At 38.0% G+C, this 13,346-nt stretch overlaps 1 protein-coding gene across 12 annotated transcripts in view; it reads left to right on the forward strand.

Annotated features, from left to right (window-relative positions):
- Positions 1-13,346, forward strand: part of MIPOL1 (mirror-image polydactyly 1) — a 198,528-nt gene that overhangs the window by 114,845 nt on the left and 70,337 nt on the right. The window lies entirely within an intron of this gene.

Consider the following 13,346-nt stretch of genomic DNA (forward strand, 5'->3'; position numbering starts at 1 on the left):
TTGATGTAACATCTCTTCCACGTTCTACTCCAAATGACGTGCCTGACATTCCTGTTTATAAAAATATGTCTGCTTCATAATTAGGTTTGTTTTTCTTTATGGATCACTCAGTGTAGGTCAGGCTTTGTTTTCTGGAAGTAGGAAGAAAAAGCAAAAGAAATGTAGTGCTGATACAGGAGCACTGGTGATTTCTCCCTTAGATTTCTGTTTAGAATTGTGACCTTAATAGACAGATTCAAAGCGTATGGGGATGAACAACATGAAACCCCTTAACCAAGACACCTAACCTAGCTGGAGCACAACTACTTTAGTACTGTTGGTCTAATGCGATGACTCAACAGACCAAAGTGGGAACGTGCCAGTCCCCTCCAGACCAGGCACCTCTGATTAACTGGGAAATTGTACCAGAATGATCTTCCTTGGTGATACACAGCAGAGCAGCCACCTTGCCGCGGCTTTCCCAAGGGGTAGGACAAGCGGTACGGGTGCACGCTCTAACGAAGCTGCCTTCTGCAGAACACACAGCGTGCTATCAACTGACTGCAAGGAAAGGTGCTCAGAAAATAGGAGGGGGTTTAACATCCCCAGTTATGAGCAATTCAGCTAGAAAATCTGGAGGATCTTCATCTGAATAGAGTGTTTGTGAGACAGATCCTCACCTGAGCATCTGCACAGCAGTATCACTGAAATCCACATGGCAGTACTCTTTCATATCAGTAAAGGACATAAGCCAGTACTTCGGCACAAGATATCTAAAGAGTTCATAGAATTTATTCTAGGGGGCAGTAAAGGTAATTAAATTATCTTTTTAAAAACACGGAAGTTGTCACATTTATTAAATTACCAGGTGTAGATGTGTTTTAAAAGCAAGCTGGATAACATTAATATATGAAAGGAGAAGAAAAAGCTTTGTGAATGTAACTTTTTCTAAAGGCAACGCTGAGATCTTGATAAGAAAGAGCTAAATAGAACACTAATATTCAAAATATGTCTAAGTGGTTTGGATGCCTACCTCTCAAGACTTTTAATGGTTGTTAGGTATCTAACGCACTTAGATTTTTTTGAATCCCACTAAGTACCTATCTTGAGCTGCCTCAGCACCTCTAAAAATCTGATTGTCTGTTTGCTTTTTGACATCTCTTAAAATTACTCCCTGCTCCCTGTAAAAGGCGATGATTAAATAATAGCAAAATTAAAGATGGCAGTTTCCAAGCAGTAAAAACTTGAGTGACCTGAAAAATGGAATTGCCTCTATGAAATACATTTATTTGGTTTTGCTTGTGACCATCTAGTAAGTCACTCTAGCTGTTCCCTTGGGGATTTTTAGCATTAAAATATCTGTGAAATACCAGTAAGTCTTTACACATTTGTTACAGATGTAAGACAAAATCAGCCAACTATCTAAGAAAAGGTATAATTATGTCAGCTCTAGTCCAGTTGTCCTGTTAGGGATGTGTATACAAATGGGTACAGTTGTTCACGTAGTTGCTCAGACCAGGTGTAGATCGGCTGTCTCTGGTCTAGGCTGTGTAGTGGTGTTGGGGTGGTACCAAAGCCAACACATGATACCAAGCGTCTCATCTGGGAACACTTTCACATAGGCTTTCAAGAAGAGATTGTGTGGCCATTTGTAGGGAGTCTGCAAAGCAGGTTTTTGGGATCCCTCCTAAATTTACTGGACTTTTTACTTTTCCTGTTTCTCTACTTGAATCACATCAATATTGAAGGAACTCTTCTGTCTTAAGAAAATACAGCCAAAAAGGGGCAAATACAGAAGTTACAATCTCTGCAGCTTGTTGTTGTTGTTGTTGTCCTACTCAACAGTGCATTTGACACCACAGATCTTGCATATCTTGCTACAACTGAAATACCATGGATTTCCCCCCCCCCACAGTTTGGTCATGGCCTGCATGCTGGCAAGATTGCTTGTACCATCTTGCTTTTAGTCACTTTATGCCTTTCTGATCCCGGGGTAAGGAAACCTCTTAAAGGTAGGATACGTATTCGTTAGCCTCAGCACCACCTCTTACTGTGTTTCCAGGGGATGTCACATCCTCAGAAGAGTGTAAAAGTGTCCAGAGGCAGTGCATCTAGTTCCACATGGACCACGTGGAGTTGTCTCGCTTGGTCTTATTCAAGGCGCACTCGGGGGGAAGCCAAACAATTTATTTGGCTTGTTTCTAAAATATGTCAATATCTGAGAATTGCAAACCAATCCTTATTTGTAAACATTATGCAGTGGATTTGGTTTCTTCATTCAGTATTCGATTTGGGAAAGTTGCATTCTTAACCACTTGATACATCAGCTACTACCTCTGATCCTCTCAGAGAGGTTGCCACCTGCAAAGTCTTTACTGGTATATATACTTAATTTATAGAAGCTATGGGTCTTCCACTCACTGTGAAACCTCAAAAATCCATCTGTCTTTTTCACTTTTCAGTCAGACTCTCAGCAAGAACGAAAAGAGGTGGAGAGGTTCACATATGCTCCACATTTATGCCTGTGTTTGCAACAATTGTACATACAGTCCATGGAAAACAACTGTTTAAAAATGTCCTGGTTTGCAAATATGTGGCTCATCTTCTTGATGACCTTTCCTTGTTCTGTACCAATGTGATTGGAAGCCCTCTGTGGTCTTTAGATCACAGTCTCTTCTGGCTAGAAATTATTTCTCGAGAGAACACTGTGTGAGAATGTACTTTAATTTTAATATGAAAAGAAAAAAAAAAAGAAAAAGGATTTTGTATGAAGTATCTATCAAGCAGGTTTTTTAGCCTCGTTTCCCTAAGAAAAGGGATATATGATTCTGCAGTCTTTGTTTTCACCTTCTGAATTTTAGCTACTTTGACCTGAATGTGACAGAAGAATAATGGTTGGATCCCTAACAGGGTTTCTCTCTTCTACTCAGTTCCCAATTTTCATGAAACTCCTAATGTCCCACTCCAGGAAAAGTCAGGGAGAACTTTATCAGTAGGCATTGCGGTTTAGCAGGAGACAGCTGTGCAACAGGAGATCACTACTGTCCAAATGATGGACCAAAAAAGTTGAGTGAGCTTGGAGGTATTGTAGTAGAAAGCTATAAAGGGTATAGGTAGAATCCATTAACTTTATGAGAATGTTGGAAGGAGTATGAGGTTGTTATTACGAGGAAAGGTGGTAGGAGGAAAGTATGAGAGAGAGGGTGAAGATCGGTTTCAGACAGGACTTTGCTAGTATTGCTGGTGCAGAAGAACTTACTTGATTTTTATACTATGTTTTAAAGAGATCCTTTTGCCCAGGGAATTGCAAACATTTTAATGTCAATATAAACTTTTTTCTTATTTGTTTTTTTCTTTTACATATCAAAATACTGCATCTGATAGCAGAACAGCAAATTTTAAATCTATCAAGAGTAGTACAGCCATGGTGAAGAGCTTCAATCATTTCTCTCTGTTGCTCTTTTTATGCTACATTTAAAGTGATGACATTAAGCCTTGAAGGGCTTTTAACTTATCAAATTAAAGTCTATGCCTTTCATTAGTTTTTAATGGTATGAACACCAACTGATCTCTGGCAGTTTCGGGAGGAGTAGTGAAGATTAGAAGAGATGGTACTTGAATTAAGCTGATGCTGAAAAGATACTGGTACCAAAAATAGCTCTTGTAGTTCACTTTTGTGGTCAAAGATTTGTTCAGTGGCGTTTCTGACTTGGAAAAAAGTATAAAAATATATTTTTTTATATTGTTAAAAAAGTCAAAGAGAAATGAGTCTTATTTTCAGATAGTTAGAATAATTTCACTTATTTCTCTTTAGAAGAATAATCTGTTTAATATTTGGTATTAAAACCTTTTTAGATACATGGTTTTTATGCAAATACTTCAAAATAGAAAGGTTCGAAAAATTAAATGTAAAAAAAATCACAGAAATTTTGCCACATAAAAGAAAATGGGGTGTGAAAAAATATCTTTATTTTTATTCTAATATTATCTTCTTCTCGTTCCATCTTTTGACCTACCTCTGAAAAGTAACAGTGAACCTTGCATTCTTCTCTTCCCTGTTTCCACACAAGTTATTACTTCTCTCTTCTCACATCTTACACCATACCTTTAACATCACGCAGCTTTCTTTGATTCCCCATTCTCAAAAATGTTTTCTTTTGTCTTCCCTCATTGTTTCCCTAACTTATCCGTCCTTTTTTCAGCCTGGATGTTTGTTACTTCCTCGTCTGTCTCAGCCACTTCATTGGGGCAACAAGAGCCCGAACATCCCCAAAGACCTTTGTCCCATGCTAAGAGCTATACCTAAGATACTGGTATTTTCGTGTATGTTGGCTTTAGTTGTTCTGTGAAGCAGAAAGATTACTTCAGGTCCCCACTAATCAAGCGGAAAATGGATGACATGAGCAAGATGTGAAAAGCTCATTGGTAGCCCCTGGAGAAGTATTGCATTCAAAGTTGACAAATTGCAGGGGATTTAAGGAGTGCATGATAGGGCAAGCAAACGGTCTTGCTTTCAGCAAAGTTATTCATCAGAACATTTGTCCTTTCGGGAAGGCAGGTTATTTAGACAATAATTATGAGTATTGTGTATGTGCACAATTGTACAGTGTTATTTGCTATACTAGCAAAAAGCTACACCGAAGTAGCCAGTTAATCAAGAGTTAACCTCAGTTCTGGCATTTCTGAAGCGAGCATCTTCATTTACTCCCCTTTCCCCTGAAACAGTATGTTAACATTTTTCATTACAGGATCATGTGTGCTTTATTTCACAGCATTCCTGCTCCACACAGTATCCAGAGAACAGCCAATCAATATATTTTTTTATCTTATTTGTTCATTATGTGTGCCAATCCCTTGTTTACTGGATACTGTTCAAACCTTTCCCTGAAAACAGAATTTTGAGTAACCATCATGGGGATTTTCTGTAGTATTCAATGTTATAAGAACCCACGGTTTAACAAACAATGATTTAATGTATTCCTGCAGGAGTGTTTTCTTCATGCTTCATGGGCAAACCACGGCGTGAAGAAATTAAGGTCAAAAGTACCCACAAATTTTGCATGCCTATTTGAGATGTACAAGACTTTACCTTTTAGAATATTTATCATTCATAAATTCCTAGCATTTAAGGCCAAGCCCAGAATATATTTTTATGTAATTTAATTGGTCTTCTGAATATTGCAGATCACCACTTGATCCGGTATTGAGCCCAGAAATTTATGTTTGTTTAAACCTGCTTTCCAGAAAGGTGTCTAGGTCTGATGTAAAAATTCCGAGAGGTGGGGAGACCACCATTTCCCTGGGATAGTTTGTTCCAGTGATTCAAGTTACCCTTCTTTAACTAGACTAAAAATTCTTTCATATCCTGTATTTTCTGTCCGTTTATCAAGGGACAAACAGAATCAGTAGCAACACAAAACTATTCCATTCCTGGTACTTGATTTGCCTTGTTCCGAATTAGCACGTGTATCTCTGTAGATCTTTACTGAGTAGGCATATCCTCAGGGTTTTTTATAATCCGAACAGAATAAGCTCTTTCACTACACGCCTTTTTCTCTAGTGCTTGCATTACCGGTATGGCTCTTTTCCACATCTTCTGTGGGTTTTTAACATCCTTTTGTTTTAGAATGTGGACACAGATGCAGCTGCATTTTTATATCATTGTTTCCCAATGTCATACGTAAAGTAAAATCACCTTTATCACATCATGAAAATACTTACTATTTTATTGTGTATACACCAAAAGATTGCATTTTCCCGATTTTTCCACAGCATTATACTGTCACCATGTATTGAAGTCCCAGGTCTTTTTCAGAGTCAGTGCTTTTCAGAATATGGTTACCCTTTCTGTAAGCGTAGCCTGTGTCCTCTGTTCTTAGACTGAGAGTTTTGCATTTGCTTTGATTAAAATACACTTCATTTGAATACACCTAGCTACCAAGTGGTCCAGAACATGGGTTCATCATCATTATTTCTTACTTTCTTTGTTGTTCATGGACATTACTAGCCATGTTTACCCGGTAACAAGTAATTGAAGGATACATTGAGTATGAGTATGCCTAGTACTGATACCTGTGCAACCTTACTAGTATTCTAGTATTATTCAGTGACAATTGCGACTTGGAACATGGAGTTTTGGTGGTTTTTTTAACTGTCAGCCCATTCTGAACCCACTTCAGAAGTTTTTTCTTGATGGTGCGTAGTGATTTTTTTTTCAGTCTGTTATGTCTGACAAGTCAAAGCCTAACAAATCTCTGTACAACATCCACTTCTGATCTCATCAGAGAAGGAAATCGGATTTGTTTAGCAAGACTTCTTTTACACGAAAAAATGTTGACTGGGAGTAATTATATTCTTTCATTAAAATCTGTATTAAATTAATCCAGTGTTTTCACTTATTTGGCCCAGGTTTAATCCCACTGTTTTTTGGTGGGTTTGGGTTTTTTTTTTCATAATTGACATAATATTAGTACTCTTCCAGTCTTTGAGACTGCCCTAATATTTTAAGATTGATTAACAGGGATCTTCTCTAACAACCCTGAGACACCTAAAGTGAAACTTGTCTGAATCTGTAAATGTAAAATTTATCCCTCCTTGATTTCTAATAAACTGAAGAGTGCTCAATAATTCCAAATAAACTGTAACTATGCCATCCTGTTTTTTTCAAAGGCAGACCAACTTATATACTGAACGCTCCTGGGGTTTTTTTGCATTACAACTTACTGTATAGGTATTCCAAACTTGGAATGCGCTTACACATTCACTGTTCCTCTCATAATGAGAAATCCTTATTATCTGTAGTCCTGCCAATGATGCGTTTTCCCTTGATGCCTTTATCTACTCTTATCAGTTGGCATCACTTTGGAACTTCTACCTTTTAGGATGTATTTGTACTTTTTTCCTCTATAGTTTTGTGACTTTTTATCATACATTTGCTTTATTTACTTTCTATGTGAAAAAGGAGTTCTACTTTCACTTGGTTGTGAAGTCAGATATATTTTTATAGCCATCCTTAAAGGACTCCCCAGTTTTCTATCATATTTTTCTATCCTTTTTTCTCCCGATTTTGAAGTACTTTGTATACTTGTTTGAGTGTTTCTGTGCATGAAAAGATTCTGGTTGTTTTTCCCTATGTGGAATTCAATTGGTTTATTATCACTTATCTCTAAGTATTTATCAATCTCCAGTACAGCGATTAACATCTCTTGTATTATAATGAGATAGTTTACCTCATGCTCATAAATAATACTTAGTTTTTGAAAGCGTGTAATACTACTTTGTAATTGTCCACACAAGACTCCCAGAATATGTCCTAAACTGAAGTCCTCTATGGCATCATTATTTTCCTTTCCAAAGATTATAGATACGTGCTGAAGAAAAACTTGTCCTGTGCCCTAGTTAATTTGCTGACTGGCAAGTCTTTCTTAAGTTATGTTAGTTAGCATATTGACCTCTATGTATTCAAGAGCTGTGGTCCTGCGTTACTGATCACTCTAAAAGGAATAATGGCATGGGGGTTTTTTAAGGTGTCCTGATCCCTTACTGCCTCTCTTATCCTTCCTGTTAATCAGAGATTTTAACGTGCCAGTTGTCCACCAGGTTTTAGTAATGCTGGTTATATAAAATTTATTCCCGTCAATGAGAGTTTCCTCTTGCTTCTCACCCAGATTCTTTGGATCAATACATAAACAATTGAAGAGATTCTTTTCATTATATTCTTTGCCACATTGGTTCAACTTGCTCGTTAGGTGCTGAATTTGAGCATGTACCTCATTTGCCTTCCAAATAACCTCCTCTTGTGTTGCTGATTTAATATCCTGGCTGCTCCAGCTAGTTTCCAACTGAGAAGATTAGCCTCCTACTTGTGTGGTGTAGGCTGTCCTGTTCATACAGTCCCTTCTTTCACTGATGTGCTGTTTCACGGGTCGAAATCTGCTGCTTTTCAGTCATGGATGGCAGGCAGAAAATGCTGGAACTAAACTTTCTCACTTGTGATAACTGTGGATAGCCACTTATATTTTCATTTTACTCTTAATTGTTTTCAGTGCAGTTGAAGCCTTCAGTAATTTCCTCTCAGGTCTGATGTGGAGGCATTATATAGCATTTGTGTTCTGTCTGCCATTGACTTCAGTTGCAGCTGTGAGTGCACGGTACTTCTGCCAATTAGACATGAGGGATTTATCTTGCACAGTCAGAAAATAGGTAAAATACTATTAATCGCTCTGAAAACTTTGTTAATTCCTGCTAAGGTGCCTTGACCAGAGGATAGATAGATTCCGCAACTGCTGAGCAGCATTCAGCTTCATTAAATATGAAGTGTATTTGCTCTCCTTCTGCAGTCCCATTCCAATGGCTGCAACAAAAGAAACGGGAATAAACAGGTAACAGGCTCTTTCACTGGGCAGGGATAATTCATGCCCAGGTATAGGTCCACCCAGTGTAACAATGAGAAAGAAGTCTGGGGAAAAAAAATGATCATGCAGTTAAAAGTAGAATCATGATGCATGTGTACTGGTAACCTTACCTCTGTTATTTCCTATTATCACTGTACTCGACGTCATGACCTTATTAATGTTCTGCCAAGGAAGGGGTTCATTCACCCAACTTTAGCTGAGACTTGTCAGGGCTCCATTTATAGTCAGTCCAAAGAGGGGGACACAAGGCAGTTCACCACAAGATAAATGGAGAAGATAGGTGAAATATTCTTTGGAAGTGCCTGGTTCACTTAAACTTTAGGTGCCTGAAGGTAGGGGAGATAAATGGCATCATTTCTCTGTACATAGTATTTTTCTGTATAATTATACACATGGGTCTGTGTAGAAAGTTATACTCACAGATGGGTTTAGGTGTGTGTGGCCCTATACACCCATATATATACAGTGTTAACATGTAGCTATACATAATATTGTGTGTATCCTCTCCTTATAGTACTTCAAAATAAATCTTAAATCCAGCCTCAGGTGTGTTAAAGTTGCATTTCTGAATTGAGCTGCTGAATTTGGACCAGGTCTTAATTTGCTTTGTTAGTCACTGATGGGAGCTAGTACTCCTGTCCCCCATAAAAATGTTATACGTATAGCAGTGATACGGAGGTGACTCTGATTGGCGAAGAGTGGCTCCTTCCACTGCATATAAGCCGAGAACTTCTCAAGACATGATGTGTTTAATGGGCTTCTATCAAAAGCTCGATAACACATTGAACAGTGAGAGGTTGGCTGACTTTTGTCCTTCATTGTTTATCATGAAACAGGGTAAAGATGTGTTCCCTGGAAATCCAGGGGTATGTTTATTTTTTTTCCTTAATCAGTTGCTAATGATATCTACTTTCTTAAGATACATGTTTAGGAGATTAGGCTAACCTTGAGACAGGTTCCCTGGCATTGTCCTTCCCTTTCTTGTATGTAAAAATATTAAATGTAAAGCCATTAGTTACCTTCTTAGCAAAATGTTCTTCAGGAAATTAAATTCCTAAAATGCATGTTGGCATAGGAGATTTTTCTACTCGATATTCTTGATTTAATCTTTGTTCATTAGTAGTGTTACTTATTATCTGCCCGTGCAACAATAACTGCAAAATGTGTATATTACAATTATACTGTAGGAAAGATTATGAATGGTTAGTTTAAATTATTGGGTTTTTTACAAACTTTTGAAAAGTTACATTTTTTAAGAAATACTAATAATTTAGTTCAGTGCAGTAATAATGAAATAGCAAGATACTTTTATTATCAAATATATTTTGAATTTGTCAATCAATGTTTACTTACTGTGGGTTTTTTACTGAGCTTATTGTAGATACCAGCAGTTAGTTCCAGTGTTTGTAGCAACAAATATTTCAACCTAAATACTAAATTACAATATTGATGATATTTGTAGCTACTAGGAAGCAATTATTCCTGACCATACTTCTCTAAAATATAATAGAAGGAGGGTTACAAAAAAATCCTTAAAAATAATATATCTGTAAAATAAAGATTTTTGAAGAGAGTAGGACAAGCAAAAGAGTTTGCTAGTAACTCAGTCCAAAGACTGATTACTTAGAGTTGAAAAGCCATTGCTGATTACGGACTCTGAGCTAGCAGTTTATCTAGGAGTGATAGAAATGTTGTTTTATATAAAAGGGCCTATTTTCAGAGAAACTGGCAATTCAACTGCAGTCTGGTTGATGTAAAAAGTAAGACTTTTTGTGGAAGGTTATATATCACCTAGATGCTGGATAAAGTGCTCAGGATTTTTCAGAATACCACAGGGCAGTAAATTAAAAAGAAATCTAAGTTTTATAATATGTTGTATTTTAAATTTGTGTCACGCCGTGAAGCCTCAGCAGACAGTCTGAGTATTAAATAATGCTTCTTTGACTGTAGAAGTATCATTTTCTTGACGGCTGAAGAATTAATTAATCTTTGTGGGAAACAAGAAGTTCATTAATTCTTGCCAGCACTGACAACTTGTTAGTGACTAGACCAGAAAGAAAACCCTCGCCCCAACTGAACTTACTGTGACAACTTTTATTGACTTCAGTGGGAGCAGCGTTGGGCCCTGTGTAATTAAGTCCAGTGAACTCTAAATATCCCTATGACATAATTAGGATAGTTACCGTTCATCTTTAATTATTTACATTTCGTAAGTTATCACTAACTCTTTGCTAGAAGAATTTATTTGATATTTTGAAGAACCATGGCCTATTGATGGTATCACCATTCAGCTGCTGTTAATGTATCCCTAAGATATATGTAAGGTGTGAATTAGTACTTTCTTTGCCGTCAAGGGGTGCAGCATAGCTGGATTTCCATCTTTGGGAGACGGTGGGGCTTCGGTGTATCTTCACAAATCATGAACTAAGACTGGTTACCAACTTCACTGAAAAACAATATCTTTTGGGGCTGAACTTGCAAATTTCTTCATTTTTTGAGTACACTCTTTTGGAGTATTTGATTTTAGTGCATGAGTTATTCATTTTATTAACTCAGATACTTGAATTAAATTTTGGGAATATCTTTTGTAGAAAACAGTTAAATTTTACCAGCTGCCAGGATTCTGGGCAAAGGGCAAAGCAATACTGGTATAAATGAAACAGTGATAATTTATAGTTTTTAATATAAAAATCCAAAGTCGGTCATATTATGAAGTACAGAAAAAACATGATTTGAGGAAAAAACCTTGATTCTTAATACTTCAACTTGTATTCTCAAAAGTTTTTCCTGCTGCTTTGACCTCTAGCAGTAGTAGTGGTGGATATTAAGACAGCAGTCCATTTCACCGGAGGCGGTTGATAATTTAGTCATTCGTAACAGCTTCTTCTAAGCAGTGTCTCTAGGATGTAGTTCCTCCCTCCAAGGGGAGTGGTCTTTTGTTAGATTATGTAAATCGAGAAACTCATTCATTACCGCTGCATTGCTAATTCCTGCCTTAACCTGCAGAACCAGGAATCGCACAGCGCTTTTCCTGCATACGGCAAACATGAGAAGCCACTGTTCCTGCCTTTGCTTTAGTTTCTTGGGGGAATTGAATGAAAGTAGATTCAAATCAGCAGGGGATTTGTTTGTCAAATTTTGCAAATCAGGCTGCAGAAAATGGAGTTTTACAAGCCCCATTGAGCAGTCCAAGATATCAAATTCGCTTCAGCTTTCAATATAACGTTCATACTGACTCTTTCAGTCTTAATTTTGATTGATTACTTACCAGCAGAAGTTTATATTGAAATCTTTCCTTTGTCCTCTTTATCCCTTGCTCACCTTTTCATTCTTTCCGTGTCAATTATTAACACCGTGACGTTACTTGTTGCTGCAGTAACTTTGTTTCAGTGCAGCTGTTGCCAGGTGAATTTGCTTGAGCGCTTGATTGTCACATTTACAAAGATTTTATGAGATATCAGAAAAGTTTTGTTTCGGGCAGCAGTCTTTAACTTTATATTCTCAGGGAACTGGCCTGTGATGTCTCTAGATGTTTTATTTGAAAACAAAATGCAAAAGGAAACGCACTGTGTGTTGGTTCCATTTTACGTACGGTAGGTTTTGTTAGCAAGGTAGATACCAAGACATTGAAATATGTTGGATTAAATTCACTGGGACAGATTTGCTGTGGCCCTGGTGCAGTAGAGGTTCACAAGGGGCTCAGCAGACAGAACGTATCCGATTCATGTGCTAATTCAGATCTTCTTAGGTCTGTTTTTCAGCTGGGAAGTGTTGCTGTAATTAGATGGTGAGTCCAGCGAAGCTGTGTGTTACCAGACTGTGACTGTTGCGTGACACGAGACCAAAGTCCAGGTGCTCTCAACCCCCTGACAGCATGCCAGTGGCCATGCGGTACACACCCTGGGGTGCTTTTCTGCTCTTAGAGTCGGGGCTGGTGGTTAATTCTGCAGAGATACAGTGCCGGTTGTGACCAATTCACAGGCTTGAACTGGTCATCCCAACTGCAGGGTTTAGGCAGCGGAGGCCCTTGCTGCACGCATGCAGTTTGAAAGTTTCCTGGAGTACATCTTGGCCGAGGTGAAACAATGTTCACCGTCATTTTCTTCTTCAAGGCTTCAAGTTCCTGCTTGCTTCGTGGTAGTTTCTGCCATGGAAACCCATGCAGAACACCAGCTCTGAAGAATTTCCTGATTTCTGTCCTGAATTTAGTTAATATCTTTCCACATTGGACACAAACCTTTCTTCAGACCTCTTCCTAAGGCAGAGGAGCCCTGTACTGTCCATTGTTCAAATTAGTTCCTCATTGACACAGTCTAAATGTTAACTTTACATTGGTAGACCAAAGCAGAGTGAGACCAAAACTAAACCACTTTCCCCCTCTCCCCTGCTCCCCCCCCTCAACTCATTCATGGATGACAAACAAAAGGCAAAGAGCCAAGTTTTGCCTTCCAGGGGAAAACCCAGTGTAACGGCCTGAAAACACTGCAAGGGCAGAGAGAAGCAGCTGGAGAAATAAGGAAAGAATGAAAAGCAAATGAAAAGCAGTTGCTTAAAACTATTCCTCCTCTTCCCCTTTCCCCATCTTTTTTAGCGTTCTTCCAAAAGTAGAAAACTGACAACTAGGCTCAAGTTCTCTGTTTCTTTTAAAGCGTGCTGTGGATTCCTGTTAATAGATGTGAAGATGTGTGTACAAGGATCCACGTCAATTTTCTTGCTATAACGACATGGTTTTTCCTTTTGAACCTGAAGTGGGAACAGAGAAGCACATTGTTTTACTTTATTTCAAAATAAAATATAATGCATCCTGCAGTGTGTCTTTCTTAAAACATAGCTGCCTTGGGAGTATTACACATTTTTACCCATTCCTGTTGTTGAAACTTTTTGGCTTGTTGATTTCTTTACATGTCCCTTAAAATGTTGGTAGCTCCTGTTAATTGCGCCAGTGCCTACTGA

Source organism: Grus americana, chromosome 5 (genome assembly GCF_028858705.1).
Source record: "Grus americana isolate bGruAme1 chromosome 5, bGruAme1.mat, whole genome shotgun sequence".
In the NCBI taxonomy this organism is placed as follows: Eukaryota; Metazoa; Chordata; class Aves; order Gruiformes; family Gruidae; genus Grus; species Grus americana.